The sequence below is a fragment of the Odocoileus virginianus genome, chromosome 7, assembly GCF_023699985.2.
Source record: "Odocoileus virginianus isolate 20LAN1187 ecotype Illinois chromosome 7, Ovbor_1.2, whole genome shotgun sequence".
NCBI lineage: Eukaryota > Metazoa > Chordata > Mammalia > Artiodactyla > Cervidae > Odocoileus > Odocoileus virginianus.
Genome location: NC_069680.1, coordinates 12,598,140 through 12,621,764, shown reverse-complemented (window position 1 = coordinate 12,621,764; position 23,625 = coordinate 12,598,140). Strand labels below are relative to the sequence as shown.

The 23,625-nt window shown below is 40.7% G+C and overlaps 2 long non-coding RNA genes across 2 annotated transcripts in view; one reads left to right on the top strand and one right to left on the bottom strand.

The window, feature by feature from the left end:
• LOC139035967 (uncharacterized) overlaps positions 1 to 21,662 on the bottom strand; it is a 64,631-nt gene extending 42,969 nt beyond the window's left edge. Inside the window, exons 1-2 of the long non-coding RNA XR_011488625.1 lie at positions 21,098 to 21,662; positions 1,041 to 1,236 (exon numbers count right to left, since the gene is read on the bottom strand). This is a non-coding gene — a long non-coding RNA (uncharacterized lncRNA). The remainder of the gene's footprint in view (positions 1 to 1,040; positions 1,237 to 21,097) is intronic.
• A 126-nt stretch (positions 21,663 to 21,788) lies between these two features.
• The window catches only part of LOC110130297 (uncharacterized), a 297,669-nt gene continuing 295,832 nt past the window's right edge, over positions 21,789 to 23,625 (top strand). The window contains exons 1-2 of the long non-coding RNA XR_011488624.1: positions 21,789 to 21,911; positions 23,109 to 23,234. This is a non-coding gene — a long non-coding RNA (uncharacterized lncRNA). The remainder of the gene's footprint in view (positions 21,912 to 23,108; positions 23,235 to 23,625) is intronic.

Genomic DNA, 23,625 nt, shown 5'->3' with positions numbered 1-23,625 from the left:
ATTTAAAGAACCCTAGGTGACAAATGTCCATCAGAAAATGACTAAAGAAGATGTGCTATTAATACATATATACAATGGAATATACTCAGACAAAAAAAATCAAATAATGTCATGTGCAGCAACATGGATGGACCTAGAGATTATAATACTAAGTGAAGTAAATCAGAAAGAGAAATATTATATGATTATCATTCATATGTTGAACCTCAAATATGATACAAATGAACTTATTTACAAAACAAACAGACTCACAGACAGGAGCATAAATTAGGAGTTTGGGATTAGCAGATACTACTATATAGCTCAATTGGTAAAGAATCCGCCTGCAATGCAGGAGACCCCGGTTCAATTCCCAGGTTGGAAAGATCCACTGGAGAAGAGATAGGCCACCCACTCCAGTATTCTTGGGCTTCCCTTGTGGCTCAGCTGGTAAAGAACTTGCCTGCAATGCAGGAGTCCTGCGTTTGATCATTAGGTTGGGAAGATTCCCTGGAGAAGGGAAAGGCTACCCATGCCAGTATTCTGGCCTGGAGAATTCCATGGACTGTGTAGTCCATGAGGTCTCAAGAGTCAGATGTGACTGAGTGATTTTCACTTTCACTATGTATAAAATAGATAAACAAGAAGGTACTACTGTATAGCACAGGGAACTATATTTACTGTCTTGTAATAAACTATATTAGAAAAGAGTATATATATACATACACACATACACACACACACAGGCTTCCCAGATGGTGATAGTGGTAAAGAATCCTCTTGCAATGCAAGAGGTGTGGTTTTGATCCCTGGATTGGGAAGATTCCCTGGAGGAGGGCATGGCAACCCCCTCCAGTATTCTTGCCTGGAGAATCCCATGGACAGAGGAGCCTGATGGGCTAGAGTCCATAGGATCACAAAGAGTCAGACATGGCTGAAGCGACTGAACAAACATGCACGCGTATCTATAACTGAATCAATTTTCTGTATACCAGAAATGAACACAACATTGTAAATTAACTACACTTCAATTAGAAAAAAGAATCCTACGTAGTTCTTACACACCACCAAGGTGAAGAATCATTGTGCCAAGTCATACCGCCATTGTGTAGCCAAATGCTAAAACCAAGAATACCGTATTCTGAACAGAGAGTTTGGTGTGGGATGAGACAATTGGTTCCCAAACCACAGACTTACCGGTTAAGCATCTTGCTCCAGAGTTGCAGCAACAGGTACTTTACTTCATTAGAATCTGATCTGTAAGAAAAAGATAAATGGATGAAATTTGGCATATGTGCATATCGCTCATTTCTGATTGCACTATGTCTTGATACTCTTTTCTCATTTGAGCGTCACAACAGCCTGGGGTGTGATAGGTCAGGTAGTTTATGTACCAATGAGAAAACAGACCTACAGTGACCAAGTGACTTACTGAACCTCCCTTGGTTTGTTAGTGACTCTGTGCAGTGCTCATTTCATTGTATCATCCAGACTTAGCTGCTCCCACAGTATGGAACTTCGTGGCCCTGCTGTAAACTGAATGGTGGGATCAATCATCAAAGAAGCTGGTAATTGAGTGGGGTGGTATAGCTATATTAAAAGCAATCACTACTCTAGGAAGTACTTTTTAAGCTCCTGTGACAGATATAGCTTAGCCTGTATTATCATAATCATCCCTCTAAATAAATTATTTAAATTAGGCCATGCATGTTCATGAGCTTGTGAAATGCAGATAAACACATGTTTTCCCAAGCCACTTGCTCCAGCTATTAGTATACATTTCCCTCCACCCCATATTCCTCCAAATACAATGGCTTGAAACACTTCAGACCATGACCAGGGGAAGGCTTCGAAATGCCCGTTCTACACGGGGCAAAGCATTGAATTAAGAGCTTTCAGCAAAACTATGCTATTTGGCCTGTGCTTCCAGAAAACAAGTTGTTATAGAATAATTAATTTGAGGAGGCAGCTACAAAGAGCTTCTATAATATAGCAAGGAGCTGAAGTACCAGATGGTGCTATCACTGAACAGCAGATGTTTGTCAGTGAGCTGGGATCCTGGCTATAAATTCCCAGAGTAAAAGAATTTTCTAAAAGAGAGAAGAGCCCCTGTTATGGGTCCCCTTTGTGGAATCTCTGTACAAGTGGAACTTTCCAGAGTTGTAGACCCAGCTCATTATGTGTCAGGTAGCAGACAGAAGCCAGTGCATTCGTCTTGGCCTCTTGAGGGCCATTTCATTTTTCTAGAAGATTTAAAGAAAATGAAGACTTCTGGTCCTAGAACGCTCAACAAATCTGTTGACTGGTAATTACAGAATAACAAAGGTAAGAAGAAAAACTTACTAAATGATTAAGATGTGAAAAAAAGTGAAAGTTTTAATCAGCCAGCTTGCAGTATGTGGGTGTTACCATACTGTTTTCTTCCCCCCAGCAGAAATGACAACCATGGAAACCTCCACCATGCATTTGAGCAAGTAGTTGTCAATGACAGTGGTGTCTACTGAATGTGTGTGTGTGTATGTGTGTGTGTGAGTGCTCAGTCATTTCCGGCTCTGTGCGACTTTATGGACTGTAGCCCACCAGGCTCCTCTGTCCATGGAATTCTCCAGGCAAGAATACTGGAGTGGGTATCCATTCCCTTCTCCAGGGGATCTTCCTGACCCAGGGATCAAACCTGGGTCTCCCGCATTGCAGGCAGATTCTTTACCTTCTGAGCTACCAATATTGTCTATTAAATAAAATGATATTAAAGACAACTAAAAATAAATAACACAATCAATATGAATATTTACTTCTTAAAAAATGTACCTACTGCAAATATTTTCTAAAGAATTATTTCTGACAATTTTTTTATTGGATTACAACTGCGTTACAATATTGTGTTAGTTTATGCTGTACAATGAAGTGAATCAGCTATATGTACACATATATGCACTTCCTTTTGGACCTTCCCTGCAATTTCCTCTCTCATCCCATCCCTCTAGGTCATCACAGAGCACTGGGGTGAGCTTCCTGTGCTATGCAGCATGTTCCCATAGTTATCTATTTTACACATGGTAGTGTCTATATATACATTCTAATTGCCTATTTCATCCTATTCTCCCCATCCCCTCCTGTGTCCACATGTCTGTTTTCTATGTCTGCACCTCTATTCCAGGCCTGAATATAGGTTCATATATTCCATTTTTATAGATTTCACATACATGCATTGATGCACGACATTTGCTTTTCTCTTTCTGACTTACTTCACTCTGTGTGACAGACTCTAGGTCCATCCACATCACTTCCAACAACCCAAGTTTGTTCCTTTATATGGATAAATAATATTCCATTGTATATATGTACCACATCTTCTTTATCCATTCATCAGTCAATGGACATTTAGGTTGCAACCATGTCCTGGTTATTGTAAACATTTCTACAGTGAACTCTGTGGGTACATGTGTCTTTTAGAATTATGCTTTTTCTCAGCATATAAGCCCAATAGTTGGACTGCTGGGTCATATGGTAGTTCTATTTTTAGCTCTTTAAGGAGCCTCCATTATTGTTCCCCGTATCAATTACATTCCCACTGAAAGAACAAGTCTGCATGTTCAGTTACTCAGTCATGTCCAGCTCTTTGTGACCCCCTGCCTACCAGGTGCCTCTGTCCATGGGATTTCCCAGGCAAGAACACTGGAGTGGATTGCCATGCCCTTCTCCAGGGGATCTTCCTGATCCAGGGATCAAATCTGCATCTCCTGCATTGGCAGGCGGGTTCTTTTTTTTTTATTTTTCTTTTCATTTATTTTTATTAGTTGGAGGCTAATTACTTCACAACATTGCAGTGGATTTTGTCATACATTGACATGAATCAGCCATGGAGTTACATGTATTCCCCATCCCGATCCCCCCTCCCACCTCCCTCTCCACCCGATTCCTCTGGGTCTTCCCAGTGCACCAGGTCTGAGCACTTGTCTCATGCATCCCACCTGGGCTGGTGATCTGTTTCACTATAGATAATATACATGCTGTTCTTTCGAAACATCCCACCCTCGCCTTCTCCTGCAGAGTCCAAAAGTCTGTTCTGTACATCTGTGTCTCTTTTTCTGTTTTGCATATAGGGTTATCGTTACCATCTTTCTAAATTCCATATATATGTGTTAGTATGCTGTAATGTTCCTTATCTTTCTGGCTTACTTCACTCTGTATAGTGGGCTCCAGTTTCATCCATCTCATTAGAACTGATTTAAATGAATTCTTTTTAATGGCTGAGTAATATTCCATGGTGTATATGTACCACAGCTTCCTTATCCATTCGTCTGCTGATGGGCATCTAGGTTGCTTCCATGTCCTGGCTATGATAAACAGTGCTGCGATGAACATTGGGGTGCACGTGTCTCTTTCAGATCTGGTTTCCTCGGTGTGTATGCCCAGAAGTGGGATTGCTGGGTCATATGGCAGTGCTATTTCCAGTTTGTTAAGAAATCTCCACACTGTTCTCCATAGCAGCTGTACTAGTTTACATTCCCACCAACAGTGTAAGAGGGTTCCCTTTTCTCCACACCCTCTCCAGCATTTATTGCTTGTAGACTTTTGGATAGCAGCCATTCTGACTGGCATGTAATGGTACCTCGTTGTGGTTTTGATTTGCATTTCTCTGATAATGAGTGATGTTGAGCATCTTTTCATGTGTTTGTTAGCCATCTGTATGTCTTCTTTGGAGAAATGTCTGTTTAGTTCTTTGGCCCATTTTTTGATTGGGTCATTTATTTTTCTGGAGTTGAGCTGGAGGAGTTGCTTGTATATTTTTGAGATTAATCCTTTGTCTGTTGCTTCGTTTGCTATTATTTTCTCCCAATCTGAAGGCTGTCTTTTCACCTTACTTATAGTTTCCTTTGTTGTGCAAAAGCTTTTAAGATTCATTAGGTCCCATTTGTTTATTTTTGCTTTTATTTCCAATATTCTGGGAGGTGGGTCATAGAGGATCCTGCTGAGATTTATGTCGGAGAGTGTTTTGCCTATGTTCTCCTCTAGGAGTCTTATAGTTTCTGGTCTTATGTTTAGATCTTTAATCCACTTTGAGTTTATTTTTGTGTATGGTGTTAGAAAGTGTTCTAGTTTCATTCTTTTACAAGTGGTTGACCAGTTTTCCCAGCACCACTTGTTAAAGAGGTTGTCTTTTTTCCATTGTATATCCTTGCCTCCTTTGTCAAAGATAAGGTGTCCATAGGTTCGTGGATTTATCTCTGGGCTTTCTATTCTGTTCCATTGATCTATATTTCTGTCTTTGTGCCAGTACCATACTGTCTTGATGACTGTGGCTTTGTAGTATAGTCTGAAGTCAGGCAGGTTGATTCCTCCAGTTCCATTCTTCTTTTTCAAGATTACTTTAGCTATTCAGGTTTTTTGTATTTCCATACGAATTGTGCAATTATTTGTTCTAGTTCTGTGAAAAATACCGTTGGTAGCTTGATAGGGATTGCATTGAATCTATAGATTGCTTTGGGTAGAATAGCCATTTTGACAATATTGACTCTTCCAATGGCAGGCGGGTTCTTTACCACTGTGCCACCTGGGTCAGGAACCAGCATTTATTGTTTGTAGATTTTAATAATGGCCATTCTGACTGGTGTGAGGTGATACCTCATTGTAGTTTTGATTTGCATTTGTCTAATAATTAGTGATGCTGAACATCTTTTCATGTGCCTCTTGACCACCTGTATGTCTTCTTTGGAGAAATGTCTGTTTAGGTCTTCTGCCCATTTGTTGATTGGGTTGTTTGCTGTTTTGATATTGAGTTGCATGAACTGTTTGTATATTTTGGAGTTTAACCCCTTGTCAGTTGCTTAGTTCTCAAATATTTTTTCCTATTCTGAGGACTGTATTTTCATCTTGTTTATAGTTTTCTTTGCTATGAAGAAGATTTTACGTTTAACTAGGTCCCATTTGTTTACTTTTATTTTTATTTTCATTACTATAGGGGGTGGGTCAATGAAAAATTATCATCATTAATATCATTTACATGTGAGAACACAGAGTTCCCATCTTGAGGTTATCAGATTGGGTTTAAATTCTAGCAGCAATTCAAGGATGCATACTACGCGTATTGCCCTCAAGTAACACATAGTGTATTGAATAGGAAATGAATGGATCCAAAGAAGAGCCACATGATTGGGCCTTGGAAAGCAGACATGACAGTCTTTCTTCTCTCAAGGAGTTGGAAGTGACTAGAATGTAGCTTGGAAATCCTATTAAGATGGAAACAGTGTGAAACTCAGGCAGAAGGAGGCCAGCAAGCCTCATGCACTTACGACACGACAGGGCCAAAGAGTCTCCCATGGGTCCTCATTACTCAAGAGTGAGCAGATAAGCACAACAGTTTAGGTCTTTCTGAAGATGTCCTGGTTTGCGAGCTCATCCTCTCTAGTTATCATCAACCTTGAAGAGTCCCACCACCTTTTATGAAATGTGAGGCATGTCTAACAGACAGCCCCTCCTCAACATGCAGACAAAGGAAAGGTAGGAGCTGGAATGGGGGGAGCACAGGGATACTTTCCTCTGACTCATAAAACCACTACATCTATATCCACAGAGAAAAAATGTGACTAAGGACATACCTTTCCCCACTTCCAACACATCTTTTCAAAGTGGCAATCACTGACTGCATGTGAAATGTGTCAGAAGAAATATAATTAAAAATTAAAATTCCAAATCCAGAAGTTTTGTCTACAAAAATGGTAGAGAAATAAAACAGTTTTCTTATTAAGTAAGCATTAAACCACAAGCACATTGCAGTAAATCCTGAGCCTTCAGGAAAGGCTGATAAGCAGGAGAGGCTGGCACCTCCCATCCTGGGACAGGTCAAAGTCATCACATTCACCAAAGAGAAATAAATCAATACTGTGTCCTGCACCAGTATCTAGTGAGGATTTGATTGACACTTGTCCTTCTCCTGCTGGAGATAGGAGGCCTCAGGAGAAAACAATTCTTCCAGCTCCTCTATCAAGGTATCTCCCTTCTCTGCTCTAACACAGCCTTTAATTGTTTGTTCAGACTCAGACTGTAAGGGCCAGAAAAATCCTTTCTAGAAGTGGTAACCCTTAATAAACTGGCAGATGCCAGTAAATATTAAATAGTCCCCAAATTTCAAGTGTTGGCAAGGCTTATGGGAAATGGGTCCTGTCATGCATACCTAAACATAATCTAAATTTGAAAAATCAGTTTCTCTTTCCTTCATGTCTTTGATCGTTTAATGGAAAGGCGCAAGAAAATATGCACATTTAATTCCTAATTTTTGGAATACTGTAATTTCCTAGGCTGTTATAAGGCATGGGTATTGTAGGCATTTCTTGGCCTACAGTAGACATCTGTGATGACACAAGTGACACAATAATGGTCACACATAGATTGCTAATTATCAAAGGTTGGGACTGCAGAAATTACACATAGTACTCAAAATCGCTGTGCATTGTAGCCTATTAGCTCAGAAATGCAAGAAATATTACTTTCATTCATTTAAATCAACATAATTTAGCCCCATGTATCATCTAGCTGGACAAGACAGAAGATCAGTTTCAGTCCTTATGGGGCCTCTTCCATCCACAGAACTAGTCTAGCATCTGGAGGTGTAGGTACTGTCCAGAAAAGGGAGGCAGAATCCCCTTGCGGCACGCTGGCTGCTGACATCTTCATTATCCATGCCTGTAGGGGGCACTCTCCTTACTCATTCCTTCTGGGGGATGAGAGACTGGGGAGAGGCTAGGTCCCTGGTGCTGGTGGTGTTATCCTGGTAACGCTCTCATCTCTTCTTCTCTGGAGCCTGCCTAGGAGCTGTCTCAGCATCTCCTACCCTAACCTGCCAGGGATCTGGAGTTCTTTCTCCTCCCCAGCATGGGGGCGTTGCTTCCTGCCTTTGGAAAATCTCTGCGCTCTTCTTCAAGCCACTCTCACTTTTCTGTAAAACTCTTTATCTTTAACAGACTTGTATTTTCATTTTTAAAATAAGGGGGCCAGACAGACAGGCAGTCTTCCTGTCTTCCAGAACAAGTACATGTGCATATACAGTTACTATAGATGGTTCTGAAATCATTTCACGTTTTTGCAGTGCTTCAGAGCATAATTACGAACAAAACTGACAGAGATGGTTAAAGGATTCAAGTTGTTAGAAATTCTGGAGTGGCCAGAAACTTAGAAATTATCTAAAAGTTAATCTTTTGTGAAGTTTCTGAAGTTCTTTACTTTTTTATTTTGTGCAGACATCTGAGTTACTGACCTTCACAGATATATATTTAGATATATTTATATCTTTATTTTGGCAATTTGGAAGATTAGTGACTCAGAGCAGTTAAGCCATTTAAGTTAGGTTACACAGGGGCTTTCTGATTAAAGGCTAAATGCTATTCAGAAGTGCGTGCACGAGCACGCGCACACACACACACACACACACACACACACACACACTCAGCCAGCTATCTTTTCACTTAAATGTGGACTGCCTTAGGTTAATAACACTCAGAGGGGCAACCAAGTTTATACTTTATCAGAGACAAGGGCTGAAATACGACATAACAAGAAAGACTAATATACTAGCCACACACTGGACCTTTGTTTGCAAGTGAAAAAACCCAGCTCAAAAGTTTTTATAGAAAAAAGGAATTTATTAGATAAACCCCAGATTTTCAGGACAGATGGATCTAGAGACACCATTTATAGCTATCAAAAATATAGAATTAATTCTTCCCCTTCTCTCCTTCCTTTGATTGTTCCATTTTCTGACCATCTCCCTCCCCTTTTTCTGAAAGAGTATAAGATCCTGGCTTAATGGTCATTAACCTCGTGTGATCTTTTAAGGAAGGAAACTCTTCCTCACCTAGCATCCAAATCCAATCTCTAAAAATGGCCTCTGGTTTGTTTTTGTTGTATCTTTCTACTCTTTCTACTCTTCTGGTAGAAAAGGTACTGCATGTAATTCCTGATTTTTGTACTACCATACTTTCCTAGACTGGAATGAGATGCAGGTATTGTCAACACTCCCCTACAATTCCCCTCACAGGGAATCTGAGAGGGGCAGTTTCTAAAAGGAAGGACATAGGGAAAGCAAGTCAGATAACAGAAAGCTGTGACAATGACTGACATTCTGACTTGATTGTAAATGGATGATTTTGATAGTTTCTGGGAATAGGTTTGAACAGGGCTTCTTTCTTGCTTACAGTTCTTACCTAAACTTCTGTTGACTAAGTCCAGCTCCTAAAAGTGAAAATCCACAAGCCTGCTGCAAAAACCTTTGATACAAGAGAGATTAGGAGTCAGTATAGCATTATAATTGATAACATGGGTGTAGATGGTGAAAATGATCATCAATAATTGTGATCAACAATTAATTACTCATGATTTAGCCACATCTTTCATATTTTTCTTTTCCAGCTCTTCTGTTTTCCTCATCTTTGCATCATTTCTATCTTTGCATCATTTCTATCTTTGCATCATTTCTATCTAGAGACGCAGGAATTAGATACACCATTGCCCTTGGGTTTATTTCATAGCCCCCATTTTGTACAAACACATCTCTAAACTCTCTTGGAATTCTGATTTGCAAGTAAGTTGATGTAGGAACCTCTATAGCCTGCTTTGGGGCTTTAAGTCCATATGATTGTCACCTGCCATCAATATTATCCAGATACAGAGCCTTCTTTATATAGCAAAAAACAAAGCAAACAAACAACTTATTCCTTTGAAGATAAAATGACTCAGTAGGGACTGAACTATTTTTCACCATCCTGAGCCAAACTGAGGATATCATAACAATGGCAAGGAAGAATGAAGACAGATTTGATGATTAAATATATACATCCAGAAAAAAGAAAACTCTCAAACAACCTAACTTCACAGCTCAAGGAACTAGTAAAACTAAAATAAACAAAGCCCAAAATTGGCAGAGGAAGTAAATATTAAACATCGGAGCAGAAATAAATAAAATAGAGAATAACAAAACAGAGAAGATGAACAACATTAAGTTGGTTATTTGAAAAGATAAATGAAATTAGCACATCTTTAGTTAGACTAACCAAGAAAAAAGAGAGAAGACACCTCCAAATAAAGTTTTAAATAGGAGATGTTATAACTGATATCACAGAAATATAAAGGATCATAGAGATTACCATGAAAAATTATGCACCAACAAACTCAACAACCTAGAAGTAATAGACAAATTACTAGAAGCAGAGCATACCAAAATGGAATTATGAAGAAACTGAAAATAATGAGTAAGACCAGTGTTGAACAAAGATATTGAATCAGTAATAAGAAAACCTCCCAATGTTGGAAAGCCCAGAGCCAGACGTTTTCATTGGTGAATTCTACCAAACATTTAAAAAAGAATTAGAGTGAAGTAAGCCAGAAAGATAAACACCAATACAGTATACTAACGTATATATATAGAATTTAAAAAGATGGTAACAATAACCCTATATGCAAAACAGAAAAAGAGACACAGATGTACAGAACAGACATTTAGACTCTGTGGGAGAAGGCGAGGGTGGGATGTTCTGAGAGAACAGCATTGAAACAAGTATACTATCAAGGGTGAAACAGATCACCAGCCCAGGTTGGATGCATGAGACCAAGTGCTCAGGGCTGGCGCACTGGGAAGACCCAGAGGGATGGGATGGGGAGGGAGGCGGGAGCGGGGATCGGGATGGGAAACACATGTAAATACATGGCTGATTCATGTCAATGTATGACAAAAACCACTACAATATTGTAAAGTAATTAGCCTCCAACTAATAAAAACAAACAACAAACAAACAAAAAAGAATTAGTACCAATCTTTCTCAAAGTTTTCCAAAAAACTCAAGAGGAGAGAACACTACTATATGAAAGCCAGATAATGACTAGAAGTAAAGAAAACTATAGACCAATATCTCTGATGAATAAAGATGCAAGGCTTATCAACAAATGCTAGCAAACTGAATTCAACAGCTCTTTGAAAGGATTATACACCATGGTCAAGGAGGATTTATCCCCAGGATGCAAGGATGGCTCAATATACACAATCAATAAATGTGATGTGTATGCTCAGATGCCTAGTCATGTCAGACTCTTCTTGAGCTCATGGATTGTAACCCACTAGGCTACTCTGTCCATAGCATTTTCCCAGACAAGAATACTGGAGTGGGTTGCCATTTCCTCCTCCAGGGGAATCGTCCCAACCCGGCGATCAAACCTGCGTCTCCAGCACTGGCAGGTGGATTCTTTACCACTGTGCCACCTGGGAAGCCCCAAGAAATGTGACATATTCTTTTCACAGAATGAAAGAAAAAAATATGATCATTTCAATGATACAAAAAAAATTTGACAAAATTCAACATCCATTCATGGCAAAAACTCTCAACAAATTTGGCACAGAAGGAACATCCCTTAAGAAAATAAAGCTATATAGGACAAGCCCAGATCTAATATTACACATGTGGTAAAAGGAGAAAGATTGAAAGCTTTCCTCTGAGATCAAGAACAAGACAAGGATGCCCACACTTACCACCGCTATTCAACACAATCCTATAAGTTATAGCCAGAGTAATCAGTCAAGAAAAGAAATAGAAAGGATTTAAACCAGAAAGGCAGAAGTAAAGTTGCCTCTGTTTGTAGATGACATGATCTTATACACAGAAAAACCTAAAGAGTGCCACAAAAAAAAACTATTAGAACTAATAAATAAATTTAGTAAAGTTGTAGGACACAAAATAAATGCTGGTGAGGATGTGAGGAAAAGGGAATCATTGTACACTGTGAATGCTAATATAAATTGGTGCAGCCCCTATGCAGACAAGACTTCCCTGGAGGCTCAGACGGTAAAAGCGTCTGCCTATAATGCAGGGGATCTGGGTTCGATCCCTGGTTCAGGAAGATCCCCTGGAGAAGGAAATGGCAACCCACCCCAGTACTCTTGCCTGGAAAATCCCATGGACGGAGGAGCCTGGTAGGCTTCAGTCCATATGGTCGCGAAGAGTCAGACACGACTGAGTGACTTTACATTCTTTATTTCTATGTAAGGAAATAAGGACACAGCATTCACATTTTGGCCTCAGTTTCTTCATCTGTAAAATAAAGACTTATTCCTGTCCCACAATTTCACAGAGCTCTTGTGAGATCCAAATAAGAGAGCAAATTGTTTTGAAAAACTAAAAGAACTCTCCACATGGGAGATCACATCATTATTTCTTATTATGTGCTTCCTCCTAGACGTAAAATGAACAGATTTCATTTTTCTGACAGACTATCAGAAATTAGAGGGAAAGTGAGACTTTGACACAATAGCAGTTTTATAAACAGGTAACTGAAGAGGCAAAATTTATAGGAAATAATTTATCCTTCTATTTCTATCCTGTTCTAAAATAAGACTTATATTTGGATGCTGTTTTTGCTAACTCTGTAGCAGGACAGTTCAGCTCAGTTGAGTTGCTCAGTTGTTGAGTTGCCGACTCTTTGCAACCCCATGGATTGCAGCACGCCAGGCTTTCCTGTCCATCACCAACTCCCGGAGCTTACTCAAACTCATGTCCATCGAATGGGTGACGCCATCCAACCATCTCATCCTCTGTCATCCCCTTCCCCTCCCGCCTTCAATCTTTCCCAGCATCAGGGTCTTTTCTAAAATATGTGCTGCTGAAGCGAGCACCATCAGGGTCTTTTCTAATGAGTCAGCTCTTTGCATCAGGTGGCCAAAGTTTTGGAGTTTCAGCTTCAGTGTCAATCCTTCCAATGGATATTCAGGACTGACTGGTTTGATCTCCTTGCTGTCCAAGGGACTCTCAAGAGTCTTCTCTGACACCACAGTTCAAAAGCATCAATTCTTCGATGCTCAGCTTTCTTTATAGTCCAATTCTCACATCTATACATGACTACTGGAAAAACCATAGCTTTGACTAGACAAACATTCATTGGCAAAGTAATGTCTCTGCTTTTTAATATGCTGTCTAGGTTGGTCATAGCTTTTCTTCCAAGGAGCAAGTGTCTTTTAATTTCATGGCTGCAGTCACCATCTGCAGTGATTTTGGAGCCCCAAAATACAAAGTCTGTCACTGTTTCCATTGTTTCCCCATCTATTTGCCATGAAGTGATGGGACCAGATGCCATGATCTTAGTTTTCTGAATGTTGAGTTTTAAGCCAACTTTTTCACTCTCCTCTTTCACTTTCATCAAGAGGCTCTTTAGTTCTTCCCTTTCTGTCATAAAGGTGGTGTCATCTGCATATCTGAGATTATTGATATTTTCCCCAGCAATCTTGATTCCAGTTTGTGTTTCATCCAGCCTGGCATTTTGCATTATGTACTCTGCATAGAATTTAAATAATCAGGGTGACAATATATAGCCTTGATATACTCCTTTCCCGATTTGGAACCAGTCTTCCGTTCCATGTCCAGTTCTAACTGTTGCTTCTTGATCTGCATACAGATTTCTCAGGAGGCAGGTAAGGTGGTCTGGTAATCCTATCTCTTTCAGAATTTTCCAAAGTTTGTTGTGACCCACACAGTCAAAGGCTTTGCCATAGTGAATAAAACAGAAGTAGGTGTTTTTCTAGAACTCTCTTGGTCTTTCAATGATCCAACGGACATTCGCAATTTGATCTCTGGTTCCTCTGCCTTTTCTTTTCTTTTTTTTTTATCATTTATTTTTATTAGTTGGTGGCTAATTACTTCACAACATTGTAGTGGGTTTTGTTATACATTGACATGAATCAGCCTTGGATTTACATGTATTCCCCATCCCGATCCCCCCTCCCACCTCCCTCTCCACCCGATTCCTCTGGGTCTTCCCAGTGCACCAGGCCCGAGCACTTGTCTCAAGTACAGCTGCTATGGAGAACAGTGTGGAGATTTCTTAAAAAACTGGAAATAGAACTGCCTCTGCCTTTTCTAAATCTAGCTTGAACATCTGGAAGTTCATGGTTCACATACTGTTGAAGCCTAGCTTAGAGAATTTTCAGCATTACCTTGCTAGCATGTGAGACGAGTGCAATTGTGTGATAGTTTGAGCATTCTTTGGCACTGCCTTTCTTTGGGATTGGAATGAAAACTGATCTTTTCCAATCCTGTGGCCACTGCTGAGTTTTTCAAATTTGCTGGCATATTGAGTGCAGCACTTTAACAGCCTCATCTTTCAGGATTTGAAATAGCTCAACTGGAGTTCCATCACCTCCACTAGCTTTGTTTGTAATGATGCTTCCTGCTGCTGCTGCGGCTAAGTCACTTCAGTCATGTCCGACTCTGTGCAACCCCATGGACTGTAGCCTACCAGGCTCCTCTGTCCCTGGGATTTTCCAGGCAAGAGTACTGGAATGGGTTGCCATTTCCTTCTCTGGCGATGCTTCCAAAGGCTCACTTGAGTTCATATTCCAAGATGTCTCGCTCTAGGTGAGTGTTCATACCATCATGGTTATCTGGGTCACGAAGAACTTTTTTGTATAGCTTTTCTGTGTATTGTTGCCACCTCTTCTTAATATCTTCTGCTTCTGTTAGGTCCATACCATTTCTGTCTTTTATTGTGCCCATTTTGCATGAAATATTCCCTTGGTATCTCTAATTTTCTTGAAGAGACTGCCAGTCCTTCCCATTTTATTGTTTTCCTCTATTTCTTCGCACTGATCACCGAGGAAGGCTTTCTTATCTCTCCTTGCTATTCTTTGGAACTCTGCATTCAAATGGGTATATCTTTCCTTTTCTCCTTTGCCTTTCGCTTCTCTTCTTTTCACAGCTATTTCTAAGGCCTCCTCAGAGAACTATTTTGCCTTTTTGCATTTTGTCCTGTAGCAGGACAATGTAAGATAAATTGTGTATCCAATAAAAAGTTTTTCTCGCAATCAAATGATAAGTGTCTCCTCATGTTTACCTGTGCTTGGTAGAGCAGGTAAAGCGGAGATGTCTTGTGGATGCCTCCTTCCTACTACTGAAAAATTAATTCATAATCTTATGCATTCACCTGAATGTTTTCTTCTGTAAGCTGAGCAGAAATTCCTCCTAGGAAACACTTCAAATATTCTAAGAGGTCCCTTCTTTGTAACTCCAAATGAGACTGAGGCATGACTTTAAACTAAATTGTCTTTCAGTGCTCTAAGGAAACAGGTAAAATGTTGCATTTTGTGAATGACTGAATCAAAGAAGAAACCCCAAACTGTCAGGCTAAAGAAATGAAATTCATGCTTTGTCTCATTTGTTTTAAGAGGTGAAGTTATGCATGTTCACATAGGTAAAGTGGCAGGCAGCATATTGGCAAAGAGGAAAGACACTTTTCTTTTTTTGCGAAAGTCTTACTATAGCTTGAAGGTTCATCAAATTTTGCCTGAAATGAGCACCAAGCTCCTTTGTGTGTTCTTACAATTTGTTTTGTAATGCACAGTACTGCAATCCTTTCTAAATCTCATCCTACAAGGAGATTTAGAAAGAGTGGTCACATAGGAAATCCCAGGTTTGGTCCCCTGCTGGTGAGGGACTCTGACTTTGGCCTCAGAGCATCTCTCTCTCGGACATCACTGATCCTATGGAGCTCTGGGACTTGAGAAGAGGAGGCAGAAAGAGCTTCCTTTTCCTTTCACTGTGTTTCTTTTGGATACAAGGCTGGGACAGAATAACTAGGAGAATTGTGAAAAGAAGAGATGCAAAAAAAATACAGAAAGCTAAAGCAAAGTATATATAAAGGGGATAAATGATGATACACTGGCATGAATTTAATACTTAAGAACTATGACTATAACTCAGCAGGAAACTGAAACCAGGAAAACGATTAAAATTGATTAATTCCAGCAAGTAGGATTTCAGGTGAGGAGAAGTGAGACTGAAAGCTGTTGCTTTTTATGATAAACCCATATCGAATTTTTATTTAACCATCAGCATGTATTACTTTGATATAAATAACTAATGAGGCATAGTATAAGTATAGCAAAGATTGAAAGGACAGAAGTTGAGATAGAGTGTGAACTAAATCCCAGAAAACTGGTTGGTATCCACGAATCCCCATTTTAGAAATCTCCTCAGAAAAATAATGATAACAAATCTATATTGAATTCTTATGATATATCCGGTATCATTTTTAGAGCTTTATGTATATTAACTTATTTAATCTTTAAGAAACATTGTGAAGTAGACACTGTTGTCCCCATTTCGCACAGGATGAGACTGAGTAACAGAGTTAAATAAATTGATCATTTGTTCAAGTGGACATCACTAGCTCCAGAGCCAGGATTCAATCCCAGGCACTGTGCTGCCATTCTGCATTTGTCCACTCAGCTACATCCAGGTGATTCCCAATGCACAGGAAAGTCTGAAAACATTGAGTATGACAGGATGGATGTGTGAGGGCTCCTGATGTAGAAGGTCCAAGGCCTAACTTGGGAAACACTGCCCTAAATATTTAATGGTCTTTCCTTTTTCTCCTAAACTGAGACCTCTTGCCCAGATATTTCCACTGAACTCCATACCTCTATATTGTACAACCTATTCTGTACATTTCAAATGCACCTCACCATGTCTTAGAACAAACCCACAAAATCCTGAGAGGGGCTTTTCTCTTGGTACTACTTTTCCCAAAGAAGAGTATTACCTTCCACACGGGTGAGCAAGTCTGAAACTTGGGAATCACCCCCACATCTCCATTCCCTCTTACTCTGCAGTCAATAACTGTTATCTGTCATGCTTTCCTACTAAATCACAAAACCACATGTTTTCTCCTTGGCTATTATAATTGTCCATCCAATCCATTCCTCACACTATAGGGAATGTGAAGAAGACATGAAGTCTCAAATCTTTAACATTTTCCATTAAACCCATTTTGAGCTGCCCTGCCTGCCTCCTGGGCCTCAGCTTGGACCACTGTCCCTCAACCCCATGCTCCAGTCACATGGCCTTCCTTTAATTCCTCCATCTGCCCATGTTTTTTCGACTTCAGCTTCCACACAACACAAGCTGGTCCCTTTGCCTGGAAGGCCCCCCTCCACCTGGCTCAGTAAAATTATTTAATCACTCAAAGTCTCAGTCATCTCATCTGTCAAATGCGAATTAAAGTGCTATAGTTCAGAGTTATTAAAATAGAAAATATTAAAGTGCTATAGTTCAGAGTTATTAAAATAGAAAATAAAAAAGACATAATATTCCTGGCACAAAACAGATGTTCACTAAATTTGCTTCCCTAAAAATATCCCAGAATCTTAAACTTTCCCCAATAATCTTCATATAAAGATAAATTCATTTAAACTTGTTCTCTAATTGTTATTTACAAAAATTCAAAGTAGTAAAGAACCTTTAAAGATTTGTTTATCTCATTTTAGAAATTTATTAAAATCATAACGCATCTTTTCAGTGAAGTGTTTGTGGTGTAGTTTTTAACTGTTGTCAAGTTAATAACATGCCTGAGAGTGGGGAGAATTGGTTAAATGTAGGTATTAGAAGGCTATAATTTTCAAGATTACTGCTTTGTTCTATAATTCATCAGCAAAAATAATCCATGAAAAGTATACACCTTTAGAGGTCATGACATGAAAAAGGATTTCAAATAATGAGCAAATAAAGAAAATAAATTAGTATCTAATTTGCAATCATAGATTATAATCCTTGATAACAGCAAATGAATTGAATCTTTTTGTTAATATACAGTTGATTCCTGAACAACGTGGGGATTAGGGGAGTTAGCACTTCATGAAGTTTAAAATTTGCTTGTAATTTATGGTCAGCCCTCCTCATGGAGAATTCCCATAGACGGAGGAGGCTGGCAGGCTGCAGACCACGAGGTTGTAGAGTCGGACGTGACTGAGCAACGAAGCATGGGCTTCCCTCGTAGCTCAGCTGGTAAAGAATCTGCCTGCAATGCAGGAGACTCCTGTTCGATCCCTGGGTTGGGAAGATCCCCTGGAGAAGGGAATGGATACCCACTCCAGTATTCTTGCCTGGAGAATCCTCATTGACAGAGGAGCCTGATGGGCTGCAGTCCATGGGGTCGCAAAGAGTCGGAAATGATTGAGTGACTAAGCAGCACATACATGATTTTTCTGCATCCTCAGTTCCAAATTGGCAGATTTAATCAACTGTGGATCATGCAGTACTATAGCATTTACTATCGAAAAAAATTCTTCTGTAAGTGGACTCACATGGTTCAAAGCCATGATATCCAAGAGTCAACTGTAGGGTGGGATGGGAGTAAGATGAGAAGGAGGTTCAAGAGAGAGGGGACATATGTATATCTATGGCTGATTCATGTTGATATTTGGCAGAAAACAACAAAATTCTGTAAGGCAATTATTCTTCAATTAAAAAAAAAATAAAATCAGAAGGGAAAACAGTCACATTCTCACTAAGAGTAAATAATTTCAATAAAAATACTATCAAGTTGGGGGAGGGGAGAGATAAATAGGCTGAACGCAGAATGCTTTTAGGGTAGTGAAACTACTCTGTATGATACTATAATGATAGATACATATCATTATACATTTATCCAAGCCCATAGAATGTACAATACCAAGAGTGAACTGTAATGTCAGCTATGGACTTTGGGTGATTATGATGTGTCAGTGTAGGTTTATCAGCTGTCACAAATGTACAACTCTGCTGGGGGATATTGATGGGCTAAGCTTGTGCAGGGGCAGGGGCTATCTGGGAAATCTAGGTACTTTCCATTCAATTTTGTGGTGAACTTAAAACTGCCCTTAAAATGTTTATTAAAATACTATAAAGAAAGCAGAATTATTGAAATAACAAAATTATAATTATATAAGGAACAGAAAAGAAAACCTCCCTTGTTATAGCTACAAAGGGAGTATTTAAACTACAGTACACACATGCTAGCTTTTGAATATAAAAATTAAAGACGTAGAAAAGCAAATTATTTCATTCTTCTCCCCTGACTGTGTCATTGTCTGGTCCTGCTGGGATTCCCACTCTGACTATGAATTTTGTACTGAAGAGATAGAGAAGGAATATCAGGAAACAGTGACGGGAGTGTGGAAGCTGCTAGGGTAAATGTGATGAGAAGAAGAAAGAGTTGAGATATATTTTTCATGTAGAGAATCTTCAGATTTCTTGTAGGAACCACTCGTCTATACCCACTGCCTGGCTCCTGACATCAACTCTCCCCTCCTGTATCCACTGGATAGCTTATCCTTCTAGCATCCCATCAAGGAAATCTGTTCCAAAATCTTAAGGGAACGCTGTATTAGAAACTACTTAATTAGATTAGTTCACTTCTCTACTTGATTAGGCTATTTCTGTGGTAGTATTATTTAAAGATATGTGTTTGGGGAATTGGTGGTATTTTTCAACCACTCCCTGTTGACAGAGGGCAGACAGGAGCAGAGATCTATGAATTCAAAGGTAATGTAACAGTAGCAACCATATAAAACTCTCCCCGCAAAATCAAAAAAACAGACAACAATAAATCTTAGGAGCTAATTTAATCTAGATCTTTCTGATTAAATCTTACTTCAAATGGAAAAAACTAAAATTGGGGATGAAAAAAATAATGAAGCCTCAGTGAATTCCTTTCAAGTGAATCTCAAACATTTCCTCTTCAAGCAGATTTCTGGGAGAGGTCAGTATAGGAAGAAAGGAAATGTAACCTTTATGTGTAGATAAATCAGCTGTATTTTCACACAGTTTCTGCATGCAGTACTTCATTTTGGAGAAATGATTTAAGGCAGTAATGGTCCTAAGTTAAAATGTAAGCTTGCTGTGCTTAGTCACTCAGTCGTGTCCAACTCTTTGTGACCCCATGGACTGTGGCCTGCCAGGCTCCTCTGTCCGTGGGGATTCTCCAGGCAAGAATACTTGAGTGGGTTGCCATGCTCTCCTCCAGGGAATCTTCCCAACCCAGGGATCAAACCCAGGTCTCCTGCATTGCAGGTGGATTCTTTAACGTCTGAGCCACCAGGGAAGCCCAAATGTAAGCATTTTAAGGCAAAATAAGTATTGACTCATAGCCTTCAAATATTCTGATTTCTTCTCTCCTACCTTCTTTATATTTGCTTTTCCCAGTCCTATGTTTGGCTAGGGATCTATCTGGGTTCTACTTTTTCATCTGCTTTTCCTCTCTTGGAGGAACTCCATCTTTACTAACTCAGGTTGGAAAGGAGGTAAGGTGGCATGAAGAGACAGCATTAAGCAAATGATTCTGCAAAGTATTTCTGAGTACAAGGGAATGGCTGGTCTGGATTTCACAAAGAACACTTGTAATCCGGGGTGAGGGAGTATTTCCACTGTCCTCTCTCCAATCTAGAGGCTGCAGCCCACCAGATGTTGCTACCTTTAAGGAAGGGTACAGAGCTAGGTTCCAAGAAAGAGCCATTAGTCAATGGCCACAAAAGGGAAATCTCTTAGGAAACTGCAGGTGGTTTTAAGGTCAGGTATCCCTCCATTAAATAACAACACATTCAACTTCACTGGCTGAGAAGGCTGCTCTCCTGTTTCTGCTTACCTTGGAGCAATCTTAAGAATTACGACTCTGGGAACTTTGTCATAATCCTGCCTTGGGAAAGTCTGTGTAAGACAAATTTTCTTGCACCTATTGGAAACATTGATGAGCATCTATTCTTACATTGTCTTCAAGGTAGCCCTGTCACAGACACAAAAGCCAAATTTTCTGTGATGTTACCGTGGAAAACATACACACACATTGGAGTTTGTATTATTGTTTTTGCAACAGGCATTAATCATCATGGTATTCAATCATTTAGTCATGATATCTATTGTCTAGTTCTTATGCATGAGTAGCATTGTTACAGTCTGTGAAAACCTAGAAATGTGAAGATATTTTAGCCCTATTTAAAAAAAAATATTAACTTTTAAATAAAAACAATAATTTAAAACATATTTTAAAATTCACCCACGAAAGATCTTCATCTAAACTTCTAAAATAACAATTGAGGTTCTGGGCTGACATTAAACAATTCAAAATTTTAGATATTGGAGGGGACTTTGGTTATCCAATACAACCCTTTCATTTTAAGGCTCACTTAGCTGAGCAGCAGCTAACAAACAAGTAACAGGATATCCAGTACTGGAACTGAAGCTGGCTTAATTTCATTTAGGCTCATTTGGAGACACTAAAAGGCACATATCGCTCTCCGCCTGAAGGTGAAAACAAGACCAATGCTGCTGGGTACCTGTGCGAGATATGTCTCATCCTTGGTCTTCAGCACATTTCTAAGTAGGGCAGCAAAGTTGAGCAAAATCCAACAGAGGGCTTTCTTTCTTGGAACTAGTGGTTTAGTCTTTCTGTCTTCAAGAAGTTTACAGTATTTTGCAGAAGCCAAAACACACACCCATAGATCTGCAGAATGTGGCCAGTAGGCAAGTGTTCTTTTAAATATGAAGGTGCAGAATGACAACAGGAGCACACACAAGATCAGCGATTAACATCATTGTTTTGCCCACGCCAGGAAACAGTCTGTGCTCCAGGTCAGGTCATGATGCCCCCAAACAGAGAGCAGGAAGCCTCCACGTGCCAGCTTTGAGATCCTACAGTCCACTTCGTTAGAGCAGCCGGCGAGCTGGGTGCCACCTAGCGGAGGGGGGCCTCTTGGCACTTGTGGCGCACCCAGTGTGATCACAGCTCGCGCAGGCGCAGTGGGCAGAACAGGACCTCTAGCAGCTCCCGGCTCTGCGCATGCGCCCCACAGGTGGCCGCGCTGGGATTGTGTCGCGAGACTACAGTAACAGCTCGCTTGGTGGCGCCAGGCTCCTCGCCGGCGGCCGCCACCTGCCTGCTACGCTTCCGTCCGCCACGCCACCTCAGCCTAACTTCTCTGGAATTGGAGCCCTGAAAGCCTCTGCTCCACAGTCCGCCAGTGGAAAGCCCCGCGCCGCCACCTACTGTGCGGGATCCCGTCTCCGTTCCTCTCCTCTCCCGCGACAGGAAAATTTGGCGGAGCGGCGGCTCCTCAGCTGGTCTGAGGCGCGGGGCTCTCAGACCTCCAGGTACCGGCGCCTGAAGCGGCGGCTCCTCTTGGGTCCCTCTTCCTAGGGTCCCGCCCCAGCGGACCTCCCTCCCTCACCAGAAACCCGGCTCCTGCCACTTTTTTGCCTTGCTCGCTCCGTGCGCTCCCTATACTGAGGGGGCCAAGGCGAGGACGCAGTCTAATTCTGCCAACCGGAGTGAAGGAACGCGGTGCCCAGGGGGAGCCAACCGCCGGGAGCTGGGGAGCTGTGGCCAGTCAGCATCGCACAGGCCCTCGACAGGAGACGCCGTGGGCGTCTAAGTCTTGGGGCGCTGTTGAGGCCACCACAGCAGCCTGAGGAGAGGTGGTGTGGTTGGAGACAGACTCTTGAAGGGTGGACTGGGTTATAGCCCGCTAGGGGAGATCCTGGAGAATGTGAGTAGATGGGACCTCTGATCTGCCGTGTTGCTGCAAACTTAGAGCCTTTGCTTATCTTCCACAGAAGTGATAACTCCTTCTGCAAGAACCACCTCCATCACACCCAGTCCCCATGTTCTTTTCCTAAGCCCAGCCCTGACAGAAACTTCACATTGTGATTTGTCTCCCTGCTCACGGGTGTGAAGGCCAGGCAAAGAATTCGGAGCCATAGAGTGTCAGGGCTGTGTAGAGGAAAGAGTTAAAATTCTGCAGGTGGACATTCCTTCCAGGGACTTTATTTGCTAGGCTTTCTTGTGGACTCAGGTTAGACCAAAAAGGCTTTAGGGTTTGTAGGGTGATTTAGATGAGAAGTCTCCACCCCTTCTTCCCTCAGAGAAGAGAAGAATGTCGGTGGACAGACTCAGATTCCCAGAGTGCCCTCAGAGATTCCCTGTCTGTGGGAACTCACCACAGGCGTTACTGGGAGGGAACTCTGTGGCATCTTCTCATTGCATGGAGCAATTGGTCAGACTGTCCAGCCTGTGAGTGAGCCACTGATAGCTGGTGTGATCAGTCCTACGGAAAGATCCCAGTGACAGCAACCCCCTGTTGTCTCATTGCTTCTCCCCTTCTAGGGAAGAGAGCAAATTATAGCCCTGCTCTCTGCTTTTGGAAGGAGAAAATGGTTTGCTGGATTCCTGGAAGCTGAAACTTGGGAGAGTGGCATGAGTGGGCTTGGGCTAGACACAGCAGGCAAGCCAGCAGTCTTGAGTCTTTTCAGGGAAGGATTTGTTTTTGAGAAAATTCTGTATCTTTTCAGCCTAGAAGAGCTGTTAACAATTTAAGCTGGTCCTGGAAACTTTACCTTCCTGAAAAAGAAATTGTGGGTGCAGTAGCTGAAGACCATTTCTAAGTGTTCTCAAGGCATTGAGAACACCAAATAAAGGTGTCTTTCATGTTGTTTTCAGTTGTCATGTAATTGGCAGAAGCATTCCCAGAGGGGTATCACTTTCAGTTGTGATTTATGGTCAGCTGGTAATGAAATCTGCGAACATTTAAAACATTTTTATGAATCCCTTTGGTGTCCAGGCATAGATTGCATTAAGATAAATCAGGATAATAGCAGTTCTTACACAATCAGTTAATTTTGCCTGTTTTTGAACTTCAAGTAAATATGTACTATTTTGGATATGGCCACTTTAGCTCAACATTATGTTTGTGAGATTCATATGCAGCTGTCCTTTTAGCAAGCAAGTATTGCTTGCTAAAGAGTAATATAATCTTATGAATATCTTTGTTTTTAACTTGGTGTGGAACAACAAAAATAAAATGTCAAA